This window comes from Triticum aestivum, chromosome 4A (assembly GCF_018294505.1).
Source record: "Triticum aestivum cultivar Chinese Spring chromosome 4A, IWGSC CS RefSeq v2.1, whole genome shotgun sequence".
NCBI lineage: Eukaryota > Viridiplantae > Streptophyta > Magnoliopsida > Poales > Poaceae > Triticum > Triticum aestivum.
The window spans coordinates 288,971,929-288,984,852 of record NC_057803.1 but is presented as its reverse complement, the minus strand read 5'-3'; positions in this window follow the sequence as shown (position 1 = coordinate 288,984,852).

Below are 12,924 nucleotides of genomic sequence, written 5' to 3'. Positions count from 1 at the left end.
CGACGGCTCTAAGACTGGAAAAGGCACGAGGAAAGAGGAGAAAGTGACCAGGGTGCCCGCGGTTATTCCTTTCTTATGGGGGAAAACACGGGCCGCCTCCTTTCACATTAACTATGGTGTGACGCATGCCCGCGGGAACCAACCCCACGCATGCTGCCCACGTCGCACGCGCCTCCCCACGCCGCGCCACGCACGTGAGTCGTGGGAAGCGCAGCGCGCGAAGAATCTTACCGCGGTAAAAACCGCCCCGCCTGCCCGCGCACCATTTTTGGGCCTAGCCCAACAACGCGTTGCGCTTATGTGTGGACCAGGCCCGGGGGCTCCTGTTGGTGTACAAAAAGAATGGTACACTTTTTGTACCCCTATAACTGTGCACGGGCAGTCTGAGCCACGGGCACCACCACACCAAGCAAGGCAAGGGAGGTGAGCCAGGGTAAGACCGAAGCTCAACAGAACTATGACGCCAAGGCCAAGACCACGAAGAGCAAAGGGGACAAAGCAGATTCCCCCAGCAAGATCCTTGCCGGGAGACAGTTCTAGCAGCCCCGGCAAGACCCTTGCCGCGGCGACTCGTCCCGCGCCTACGGAGCAAATCACCCTTGAGTCCACTGCCCCCAAAGGGCAAGGATTCGGGAGACATCCCTGCGGCGGCATGCAGATCTTCATGAAGACATTCAAGATCATATACGCACTAAGGAGACGACAACCCTTGGCGGGATCCCAGCCGAGGAAGACCACAAGGCCCCCGGCAAGCGCCTTGCCGGGGATGACAGCAGGCGCCCCGGCAAGACCCTTGCCGGGGCCCCGGCAAGGCCCTTACCGAGGACACCCGTAGGGCCACAATCAGGCCCACTTCGACTAAACCTCCACCGCCGTTCGCATGCAGCTGCCGACCCAACCAGCTGGGCAGGCACCTGCGTGGTGGCATGCAGATCTTCGTGAAGACCCACCACTGTGCCACCTTAGCTGCCTGCCTACCTACGTTGCACCTCAGGCATCGCTGGCCAGGGCGCGTGTCGACACAAGAAGGAGCAGCGACGGACGAGACAGGTTTCTCCCCCGTCCTCGATAAAGTAAGGACACCTAAGCAAGACGCATTAAATGTGCCTTGTCACGTAATGCGAGGGATAACCTCGCATCACTGTACACTTTCCACCTCCTGTGTGCCACTATGGCAACCCCTTTTTCTATAAAAGGAGGCCTGAGGCGACCAGGAGAAGGATTCGGCTTTTTGGAGCTCCTCACGACCCATAGCTAGCTCAAGAACACATATATACAATCCACCAAAGCAGGAGTAGGGTTTTACGCATCCTCGCGGCCCGAACCTGGAAAAACGAACCGTGTGCTACCTGTTAAATCCGCTCTTCTCACGACCCCGCACCCCGCTAACCGTAGTAGGGATTCTTGTGATCCCATAGGTGTCGTTCCGCAGCGACAAGAATCGTGCATATTGACTAAGTTGACAAAGCTCTCCATCCCCGTCAACTTAGTAGGCCCACAAGTCAATCTCTCACCATGGTGGGTCCCAGCTAGCAGGGGGTATTCATTTTTTTGTGCGTAATAAGGAGGTACTTCCGGTGGGTCCGAGCTGACAGCAGGGGGAATGTTTTTTTCGCGAAATACGGTGACCCGTCGGGTGGGTCCCAGTAGTCAGGGGAAAGCGTTTTTTCGCGATATACTGGTGGGCGTCCGGTGGGTCCCTACTGTCAAGTGGAGGAATAATTATTTTCCGTGTAATAAGGAGGCACTTCCTTGCGGCTGCCGTGGACCCAGCTGTCAGCCTCTCCACGTACAGTATTCTTCCGATGGAATTTGGTCGTTGACCACATTGACCACGGCACGCCGACAGCACCACGGTAGTGGACGACGGCGAGGCCTAGGAAAGGGACGACGCAGAGCCGGGGAAGACACGGTAGTGGATGCCCACACGGAGAGGAGTGCGAGGGTTCACTGGTTCGGCTGCGCTGCCGTCGCCGCAGAATAACAGGGGGTGTGGGTGAGTGGAGTGGAGGGATGGCCTGGCCAGCGGTGGGAGTAGTATGGGGCGGTGAGGCCTCCGCGGCAGCACAGCCAGCCACGGGAGGCAGAGCAGGCGGCACGACCGGCGCTGCTTTGGGCGGCTGGAGCAAGAAGACTAGAGGTTGAAGAAGCACTACGGCCGTTGGATGGACATCGTATGGTCAGTCGAGCTAGAATCGTGCATATTGACTAAGTTGACAAAGCCCTTCGTCCCCGTCAACTTAGTAGGCCCACTATACTGGGTCCCAGCTACCAGGGGAAGTATTCATTTTTTTGTGCGTAATAAGGAGGCACTTCCTTACGTGCGAAGATATAGCTGGTGGGTCCGAGCTGTCAGTGGCGGTAAATTTTTTTTCGCAAAGTACAGAGGCCGTTTCGGTGGGTCCCAGATGTCAGGTGGAGGAAATCATTATTTTGCGCGTAATAAGGAGGCATTTCCTTGCATGCGGCCGTGGACCCAGCTGTCAGCCTCTCCACGTACAGTCCACTTCAGATGCATGTCGGTCGTTGACCACGCTGACCACGCCACACTTAGAGCACCAGGGCAGTGGACGATAGCGAGGCCCAGGAAGGGAACGCCACGGAGGCAGGGAAGACTCGGCCGTTGTTTTTGTTTCACACGCGGAGGGGAGTACGACTGTATGAGGGTTTACTGGTTCGTCTGCCGTCGCTGGAGAATAACAGCAGGTGTGGGTGAGTAGTGGGATGGCTAGGCCAGCGATGGGAGTACGGTGGGGTGGTGAGGCCTGCGCGGCAGCACAGCCGGCCGCGGGGAGGAGGGAGCAGGCAGTCCCGCCGGCGCTTGTTTGAGCGGCTGGAGCAGGAAGAGCAGAGATTGAAGAAGCACGATGGCCGTTGGATGGACATCCAACAGTATACAGGCCATCTGTCGAAAGCCTCAAATCTATGGAAAACAACATACAAACCATCTTCCATTATTTCAAATAATTTAGAGCCCATTTGCTAATTCTTACGGGTTTTTTGGAGCCCATATTCTTTATGTTAGCATTACAGCCCATATTGTGTCCACGGTTAAAAAATTATACGAAATTTTGCATATGTCGGTGCGGTCTGAACTGTTTTTAATCCCGAAATTTCGAGTCACATTCAGACTGATTTTAAAAATAAATGTATATCAATATAAAATCCAATAAATTGTCCAGGCATAAAAATCAATGCAATTTAAAATCTCGAAATGACAAAAAAGATATTTGAAAATAATTGCCGGTTTGATGTGTTTTAAAAATGTACAGCCCATTTCTCATTACTGATAGGCCATTTTCTCGGCCAGCCGAATGAAGCTCTCCTTGTCTTGAAAGATTTGCAGCCCAACAGGCCTGATAAAGCGACTTACTTGACAAATCACAAAAGAACTAGGCTAGCCATTTTCAGAAAGAAAAAAAATTACTGGGCTGGTCTGTGGTAAACATAAAAGAAAAGGCGGTCTAGACAGGCCAGAGTGTTCCGTACAGCCCAGTTGACACCCTGCTTCCGTCTCAAAAACAAATTAGATAAATGCCACTCAAATTATGGCGATTCATAAAAATGCCACTGCAATTTCCAAACTTTGAAAAATGCCACATCCATTTTTGCAAACTTTGAAAAATGCCACTACAGTTTGCAAACTTTGAAAAATGCCAGTCCAGACTTCGAAAAATGCCACTAGAAATGGCATGAAATGGCATTTTTCAAAGTTTGGAAATTGTAGTGGCATTTCTCGGATACACCAGATTTGGAGTGGCATTTATCAAATTAGCACAAATCAAAAATAACTGGGCGAGCTGCTGGGTCCCTGGTGTCAGCCGCTCGTTGTGCAATTCTCTCGTTTATTGACTACATTGACCATGGCATGGGACCCAGATGTCAGAAATCCACTAGGAGGAGCCATTTTTTATTGGCTTGAAATAAGGAGGCACTTGCTTTGCGTACTGCCATGAACTTCGCGGGTCCGTGCTGTCATCCTCTCCACATACAATCATCTCCTGATTATGTACGCGTCAACTTGCTAGGCCCACAAGTCGGCCTCTAAACCGTGGAGGACAAATACAACCCATTTAAAAAATAACAGCCCATTCCATACGTTCAAACGGAAAGTTCAACATTCAAACCAAAGTAACAGGTCTGATCCACATATAGAGTACTGAACTTCCACGTTGACAACCATCATAGCCAAGTTAACTATCTACTCCCACTAACACTCTAGTAGCGTACAAGTACTAACTTACTCTTAGCTAACTAGATGACGTGGGCCGCCATCTGCTGTCCATGCTAAACGCCAGCACCGGCGTCCTCCGCCTCGCCTCGGACTTGCCAGAGGTGCGATAGGGCGCGTTGGCCCTTTCCATGCCGGCGTGGTCCAACGAAGCTTCGGCTTCCAAGCGGGAAACCCACTTGACGAGCTGGTAGTAAAAGTCAGCGTCGCGAACGCGTGCGTGCCCGACAGCCTCCAGGGCTATTTGCCGGGCGCCGGCCTCCACGTAGTCAGCCCAGTTGCGGGCGCTCTGCTCGTGACTCAGAGCGTCGGTGCGCTGCTACTCCATGTCCCGCTGGCGGCGCAAATCGGTGATACGCTCCTCCTCCTCCAGGTGGTCGCGCTCCAATAACTCCTCCTCCTCCGCCATGTGGTCGCGCTCCAATAACTCCTCGATTTCCGTATTGCCATCTAAAGACAGATAGAATGCCTCCTCCCTCCGTCTGCCTTCCGGTGAAAACCCGAACACTAGTTCCGGCGGTGACCGCCTCCGGCGTCGCCTACCGTGGACGGGTGAAGGCATGGCAAACGTGGCGAGCGATGTCGGGCCGGTCGGGGCTTATGAGGATATGGCGAGTTGGGTCACGGTGGCACCTGAGAAGGCCGGGAAACAGTACTTATAGGCGGAAGGTAGCGCGACAGACATCGGAATTCAATGCATAATGGCTTAGCGCGCCAGCTTGCCGTGGAAAACTAGAGAAACTGAAATTACGACTGTGTCATCCCATCCCGTCTGGGTCGCACGCCGTCATGGCGGTCAAACGAGTGCACTCGAATCATCTCCCTCCTTATCAATAATGATTCCACGGATTTAAAGCGCATCTTTTTTCGCATTAGTGAGCTGCCTTAATTACGGTTGGCTGCATGCAGGCACTCAGAATCGCTCGCAGGCAGTACGCGAAGCAGCATGCAACGAGTCGCAGCCGAGGGCACACATGCAGCCACTTAAATCGCTGGAATTAATTAGGCTTAAACTTCTGCATGCCGTTCATTATTGCCATGCCTTGGTCTTGCTTCTTTGCTCACGGGACTAATAAATCCCAGACGGAGGGAGTACCTTGGTTGGTGAGAGGTTTGAATTAAGCCTGCAAACCAGAAAGGAGGTACTCCCTCCGTTTTTATTTAGTTCGCATATTAGCTTTGGTCAAAGTCAAGCTTTACAAACTTTGACCAAGTTTATATACAAAAATATTAAGATATACAATAACAAATCAACAACAAAAATATTAAGATATACAATAACAGATCATATACAAATATGTAGCTCCAAAAGCAGAGATCTAGAAAAAACATCTGTTCTTCCTACTAACATGGATGCTTCTCTTGGCCAACATTCAGTACAGACTGAAAGACAAATTTGTTTGTGAAGTCTAAAATTCCTCTTGCAAACGTAAGTGGTTTCACCAACAACTAGAACCATGAGAATGAACCACACATGATGGAAGAACATCCACCGCAATAAGATTTGGCAGCTGGACCTGCCTACGGTCGCCACCGCCGGTCACCACCGCAACCACGCCGGCCTCACCGACTCGGCAGCTGGACCTGCCTACTTCACCTTGCCGCCAGATAGGTCGCACCCTCATCTCAAATCACTTTATTTAGGCGTCAGTTGTCTGAATTTTTATTCTGGGCCAATCGATTTGCAATGGGAAGCAGCACCCCTCGAGGCGGCAGAGCTCCTAGGCTGCCGGTTGGCTGGTGTCTAACGTAAGGGTGCGGGGCCGCAAAGTTCGCCGCGGAAGCAGTGCTTAGATGGCTATCTTTTAGAGTTGCGTGGGTTGAAGGTACTGCCGCCGCCGGATGTGGATGACGGGGAGTCTTTGTGGATTGGCCCGGGGGCGGCGCAACCACGGCAGTGCGGTGGGGCGGGGAGCGGGGTTTTGGCCGGGGCCACAGACGGCGGAGGTAGGCTTCTCTGCCATTGGTCGCTGGCTCTTCGGGGAAGATTCCGAACAGTGTCAGTCCGGAGGCACAAGACGACCAGCCATCCGGCGTAGATCGGACAGTAGCAAAATAAAATAAAATCGTTTGACCCCAATTTAGTCTTCAGTCAACAGACGTGTGACCACTCTCGTACCTTGCTGTTGATCTCTTAGTGTATTTCTTCAGATCAAAAAGATATGTCGTTCTTAACATTATGCGTTATCTGCATCTTCAGACACACCATCTTCCGACTCACCACAACTGCTCCAACAAGGGAAGCATACACCAGAAGGGAGCTATAGTCCCCACTCAACAGTTCCCTGCATCGAATGCGCGTGCCCGACATGCACAACCACAACAACTGCAGGGCCATCCACAAGTCAGCACATGATGCTCACTCCTATGGATGGCAGCCAGATAGGTTGTACCCTCATCTTATTTGTGTGCAACATTTATGGATTTGTTATTGATCTAAGCATGGAAAATAGATCATCACATTTCACTGTATATACATGCTGATCTCTTACGGGTCTTGTTCAGGAGTTAACGCTGCTCCATAGTTCAGCTAAGATACTTGTTCTTTAGGTAACACTGTTCCATAGTTATCATCCATTAGCCAATGCTATCCCCCAGGCTGGTGATTATAGTATTATACCACTTCTAGTATTTCCTATGTTGTTCTTGAATACTGTTGTGTGCTATCTAGTTAATCTCGAGTACAAATGATACATATTCTGTAGCTTTCATCTGTGTTCTCCCTTTAGTTTATGAGACCTGTTGCTGCTAGTTAACCCCATCCCTACTATTTATGTCATCTCCTACATGCACTCATTACATAAATCTAACTACTAGTTGTCTTCCATGCATGTCAGATATAATTGCACACACTAATATATCCACAAGAACCTCACGGAGCAATGTAAAGGCCAATAAACTTGATGTCAATGATACCCAATATGATGGAACATGTAAAGGTAGTTCTTCAGAAGACTTGCAGAAAGATGATGAATCCTCTTAACCCCACAAGGTCCTTGCTCTAACTTGGCCTGTGATATGGGTACAACATGCATATAATGTCCTGGAGTGTATCTACTCTGTTACAACGCCATGTGCTTAGCATGCTGATCATGCATGTAAACATGTCATGCCTTCCTGTTTTTCAGTACCTATTCCATTTATGATAACATGTTTTCAAATTTAATTACTGTCATTCTACTCTATCGCAATGCCATCTGCTTAATTTGGACATCATGCTTCTGAATATCTTATGCATTGTTATTCATCGGTATGTACTTCATCTGTCTACCATACCATGTTTTATTACATTGAAGTGTTGTTCTAGTGCTCTGTTGCAATGCCATCTTATTTTCCCAATCATACACGTGTATGTTGCCTTAGTTATTTCTGTATGTATTCCGCTAGCATACAGTTTTACATTCAACTAGTGTTTTTTTGCTGTGTTGTCCTGTCGTATCCCTAGCTTTTACACCATACTCCCTCCGTCCAAATTACATGTTGCCGAAATGGATAAAAAATGATGTATCTAGAACTGGAATACGCCTAGACCCATCCATTTTTTTCCGGATGGAGGGAATACATGTCAATATGTCATGCCTTTCTATTCTTCAGTACCTATTCCATCTCTCTGCTGCCGCATGTTTTATAATTAAAGCACCATTCTTCTATACAAGACATGCAAGGGGAAGACGACTATGTTAGAATATGAAGGGTTACAAACAAGGCCTTTGCAAAAGATCCAAACGCCAGGAGATAATAAACCAACTCCAGTTTTTAAAGATACTGCTCCAACACAGAGAAACCAAACTCCGACTGATAATAAGCAGATTCCAGTGTCCAAAGAACTAGTCCGCTCCAGTCCAGCAAAAATATGTCAACTCAACTCTAAGAAGCGTGTGCGTATCCTTGCATCATGAAATTTTATAGCATGCTGATCATATTTTCTACATGTTTCTTACCCATCTCTCTTTTAGAAAATAAGCTTAACAGATAGAAGAATTTCTGCACTGGTATCGTCTGTGAGGAAAGATTCTTGCAGGAATTCTCTGTACTCCAATGCAGATGTAAGTACCTGTTGTATATCACTATCTTTCTACTTCAGCATGTATTTTGTTAATCGGCGTGAATCCAACTTTTATCTGATCTAAATTTAGTTGTAGCAAAATGTATGATTGAAGGCCACAATGTTGATTTTTGTAAGGAAAACTGCCTGGTAGTTTTGCATCCTGAGCGGCATGAGTGTACTATCTCATATCAGTAGGTTTGATTACTTTGGTTCTGCAGTGGGTTTTTAGTGTTTTTTTACTATGTTGGCCTGTCGTATCCCTAGCTCTTACGTCATACTCCCTCCGCCCAGATTACATGTCACAGAAATGGACCAAACTGGATGTATCTAGAACTGAAATACGCCTAGACCCATCCATTTATTTCCGGATGGAGGGAATACATGTCAATATGTCATGCCTTTCTATTCTTCAGTACCTATTCCATCTCTGCTATAGCATGTTTTATAATTGAAGCACCATTCTTCTATATAAGGCATGCAAGGGGAAAACGGCTATGTTAGAATCTGAAGGGTTACAAACCAGGTCTTTGCAAAAGATCCAAACGCTAGGAGATAATAAACCAACTCCATTTTTCATAGATACTGCTCCAGCACAGAGGAACCCAACTCCCACTGATAATAAGCAGATTCCAGTGGCCAAAGAACTAGTCCGCTCCAGTCCAGCAAAAGAATGTCAACTCCATTCTAGAAGCATGTGTGTATCCTCGCATCATGAAATTTTATAGCATTCTGATTATATTTTCTACATGTTTCTTACCTGTCTCTCTTTTAGAAAATAAGGTTAAACGATACAAGACTTCCTCCATTGGGATCCTATTCGAGGAAAATATCTTGCGGGAATTCTCTGTACTCTAGTGCTGATGTAAGTACTTGTTGTATATCACTATATTTTTACATCAGCATGTATTTTGTTAATCGGCCTGAATCTAACCTTTATCTGATCTAAAATTAGTTGTAGCAAAATGTTAAAGGTGGCAATGTTGATTTTTGTAAGGAAAACTTCCCGGTAGTTTTGCGTACTGAGCTACATGAATGTGCTATCTCATATCACGCACATTACTGAATTGTAGTGCTTCTATGGTTGCCCATTCATTCATTGTGTCAATGTTGCTCTCGTATTACCTTACCTGGATGATGATAGCTGTGCCATATTGCGTTAATTTGGTGTAGGCTAGTTGCCCAAACGTCCATTGTGTCAATGTTGCTTTCCTATTATCTGACTTGGCCGATGATAGCAATGCTAGTGTGTTAATTTTGTGCAGGCTGCTGAAGATAAGAAGACAAACTCTGAAAACAGCAAGGCAACCCCATTGTTTCTTTCCAGTAAATCTAGGCCAGGTAATATGGCAATAACTCATGATTAATCTATTTGGTTCCCGTCCTAATTTATGTTATGATGCAGTGCTCAAGACACTCTCCACTATCAATAATACAAGCCTACCAAAATCGCCATCTAAATCTATTCAGTATCCTCTGTCTCGAATGCGATGGAATAAATGTATGTTTGTGAACCAATTAATGGCTGAAGCAATGATGGAAATGGTGGATGAATCAGAGGTGCAGAGTCGTGTGACACAACAACTGATCAATGTTTTCAGAGACAGTGTGGCAAAGCAGCAAGAACTTGCTCACATGCTTATGGGCGTCATCTGTGCTGAGGTTGCAGATTGTGACGTTGTAGATGGTTAGGTTCTACTCATTTATTTGCACTGGCATCAATCTTTGATTGCCCAGTGGATGCAATTTCCTGTAATATATTCTGGATGTGCAATGTTATTCCCTGTATGCCATACCTTTGCTCGTCGTAATGGGCTCAAATTATCTAATTTGGCCTAAAGACATGAACGAACTTTAGTGGGCCCATTAAGTTAATGGGCCGTTAATAGGTCGAAAGTTAATGGTCGGCCCTCTTACCTCCCGGGTCGTTAACAGGCCGACATCGAAGCGGGCAACAGGTGGCCCCAATTTATTTCATGGGCCGTTAACAGGCTGTTACTAAGTTTGGGATACATATGGCCCAACTATACTGTAGGCCTTTAGCAGGCCGAAAGAGACAGCGGGCTTGTATTAGACCATGAAGAGCATGGGCCGCTAAGAGGCCGAAAGTCAGGTCGTATTGTAAACGGCCCAACTGTGTTGTGGGCCTTCAGCAAGCCGAAAGAGAAACTGGGCTTGTATTGGACCATGAAGGGCATGGGCCGTTAAGAGGCCAAAACTAAGGTCCGACTACAAATGGCCCAACTCATTTATGGTCCGTTAACAGGCCGAAAGGCACACAGGGCCGAGAATTGGCCCAACACTTAAATGGGCCGCTAAAAGGCCAAAAATCAGGTCCGACTACAATTGGCCCAACTGATTTATGGGCCGTCAACAGGTTGAAAGTGACACCGGGCTAGAAATTGGCCCAACAATTAAATGGGCCGCTAAAAGGCTGAAACTCAGGTCCGACTACAAATGGCCCATCAGATTTATGGGCCGTCAACAGGCTGAAAGACACATTGGGCCGGAAATTAGCCCAACATTTAAATGGGTTGCTAAAAGGCCGAAAGATGTACATCCTAAAAATTGGCCCATCCATTAAATGGGTCGTTAACAGGCCGAAATCTCATCGGGCCGATACTGAGCCCAAATATATAGCGGGCTGTTAACGGGCTCGAACTGACAATGGGATGCAATGGTGTCAAATCTTTAATGCACCGAATTGGGACATCTCGTATGGGCCGTGGGCTTAAATGGACCTGACACAAGTAGGCCTTATATGGACCGGCCTACTAATTTTTACTGGGCCGGCCTTTTTCACCGGAATGGGCCATTGTTGGGCCATGCCACATGTCGACCTATCATAGGCGCCTATTGTCCAATGAGTGGATGACATCTGTCCCAATGATGAGCCGACACGTGTTTCCTCTAGCCAATGATGATTTTACATGTGGAAAATCCCCATTGGTCGGGGCTGTTAACGGGTTATCGGAGCCAAAACCCGACCTGATAGCTTAATGGCGTTCCTTTACGATGGATGCCGTGTGTCGGTCACCCTTGACGAAAGCACTTCTGTGACGCGCGATTTATCGTCATGGAAGTGGACACTTCCATGATGATAATTTTGGTAATGTCATGGAACACTTCTACGACAGCACATGTATGACTATCTTGATTCTGTCATAAATTTGTCATGGATGTACATGCATGACAAAAAAAGTGACCTACTGTGACAAACACGTATCATCACGGAAGTGTATTTTTTTGTAGTGTATGTAGCCTCAGATATGTTACATATGGCCCTAGTTAACCTAACGATAAATGGGTTGCAGATATATTCAGTTAGAAGTCCGATTCACCGATTAGTCCCTTATCAGCCACCGACCTATATGGTACCAGCTACCGATATCCTCAACAGTGAGCAGATATAAGCCATGGGACGAAACTGACCTCGATGGAAAACAACAGTCTTTCCCAAAACTAGCCTGTGTAGGTACATCGAGAAGCATGTTAAGCACAACAGTTCATACTTGCACATATAGAACATCACGTTGTGAATAACTGGAATAAACAAGGCATACTACGAACGATCGAAGATTGCATTTGAAACTGGATATATGCTAACTTTGAACAACCGAACAATCAAAAAACTTTAAAAGAGGCATATGCTAGCTATAACGTGCTTAACAGCAAGCAAATGTATGCATTCCTATCGGTATGTTTAAAACTGGATTGATGAAATGTACTGCACAGTAAATAATTGCACATATATAGCATCACATTGTGAACAACTGAAATAAATAGGGCATACTACAAACAACCAGATATAGCAATTAAAACTGGACATATTCTCACTACACTACAAAAGGGACTCGACAAAACAAATCATGGGTTTTCCCCTATGAAGAGGCACGGCAAAAAAATCATGGGTTTCCTCACTTGTCACAGATGTGCTCATTCCCGTGGGAAGAGCACGGACCCTGGATGCGCTCCATCTTATCGCGGATGGGCTCCTTCCCCTTGGAAGAGCACGGCTATAGGGTGCCTTGTGATAGCCTGGCTTATTAGGGATGATAGACTACTCATATCAATAAGGAATTCCTTCTTTTCCTTGAGCCCATTCAGAAAGAACTCCAAAGTTAAGCGTGCTCATCTTGGAGTAGTTTCAGGATGGGTGACCGACCGGGAAGTTGCTCCCGGGTGCGCACGAGTGAGGACAAAGTGCGCAGAAAAGACTAGTATTGATCTGTGGGGCGTTACAAGTTGGTATCAGAGCCGACCCTCGCGGTTGCACGGATGTTTGAGGACAGGTGCGCAGTCATGTTGTTCATGACGTTTCTGACCCGTTGTGGCACACGACATGGCACATGTACCGGACTAGATGCACAGACGTATGTGCCAAGAGGGAACGTTCCTGTGGCCCGACGAGGACGTCGGTTCCTCTGAGTGGGGGTGTATGTGATAGCCTAGCTTATTAGGGATGATAGATTACTCATATAAATAAGGAATTCCTTCTTTTCCGGGAGCCCATTCGGAAAGAACTCCAAAGTTAAGTATGCTCAGCTTGGAGTAGTTTCAAGATGGGTGACCGACCGGGAAGTTGCTCCCGGGTGCGCACGAGTGAGGACAAAGTGCGCAGAAAAGACTAGTATTGATCTGTGTGGCC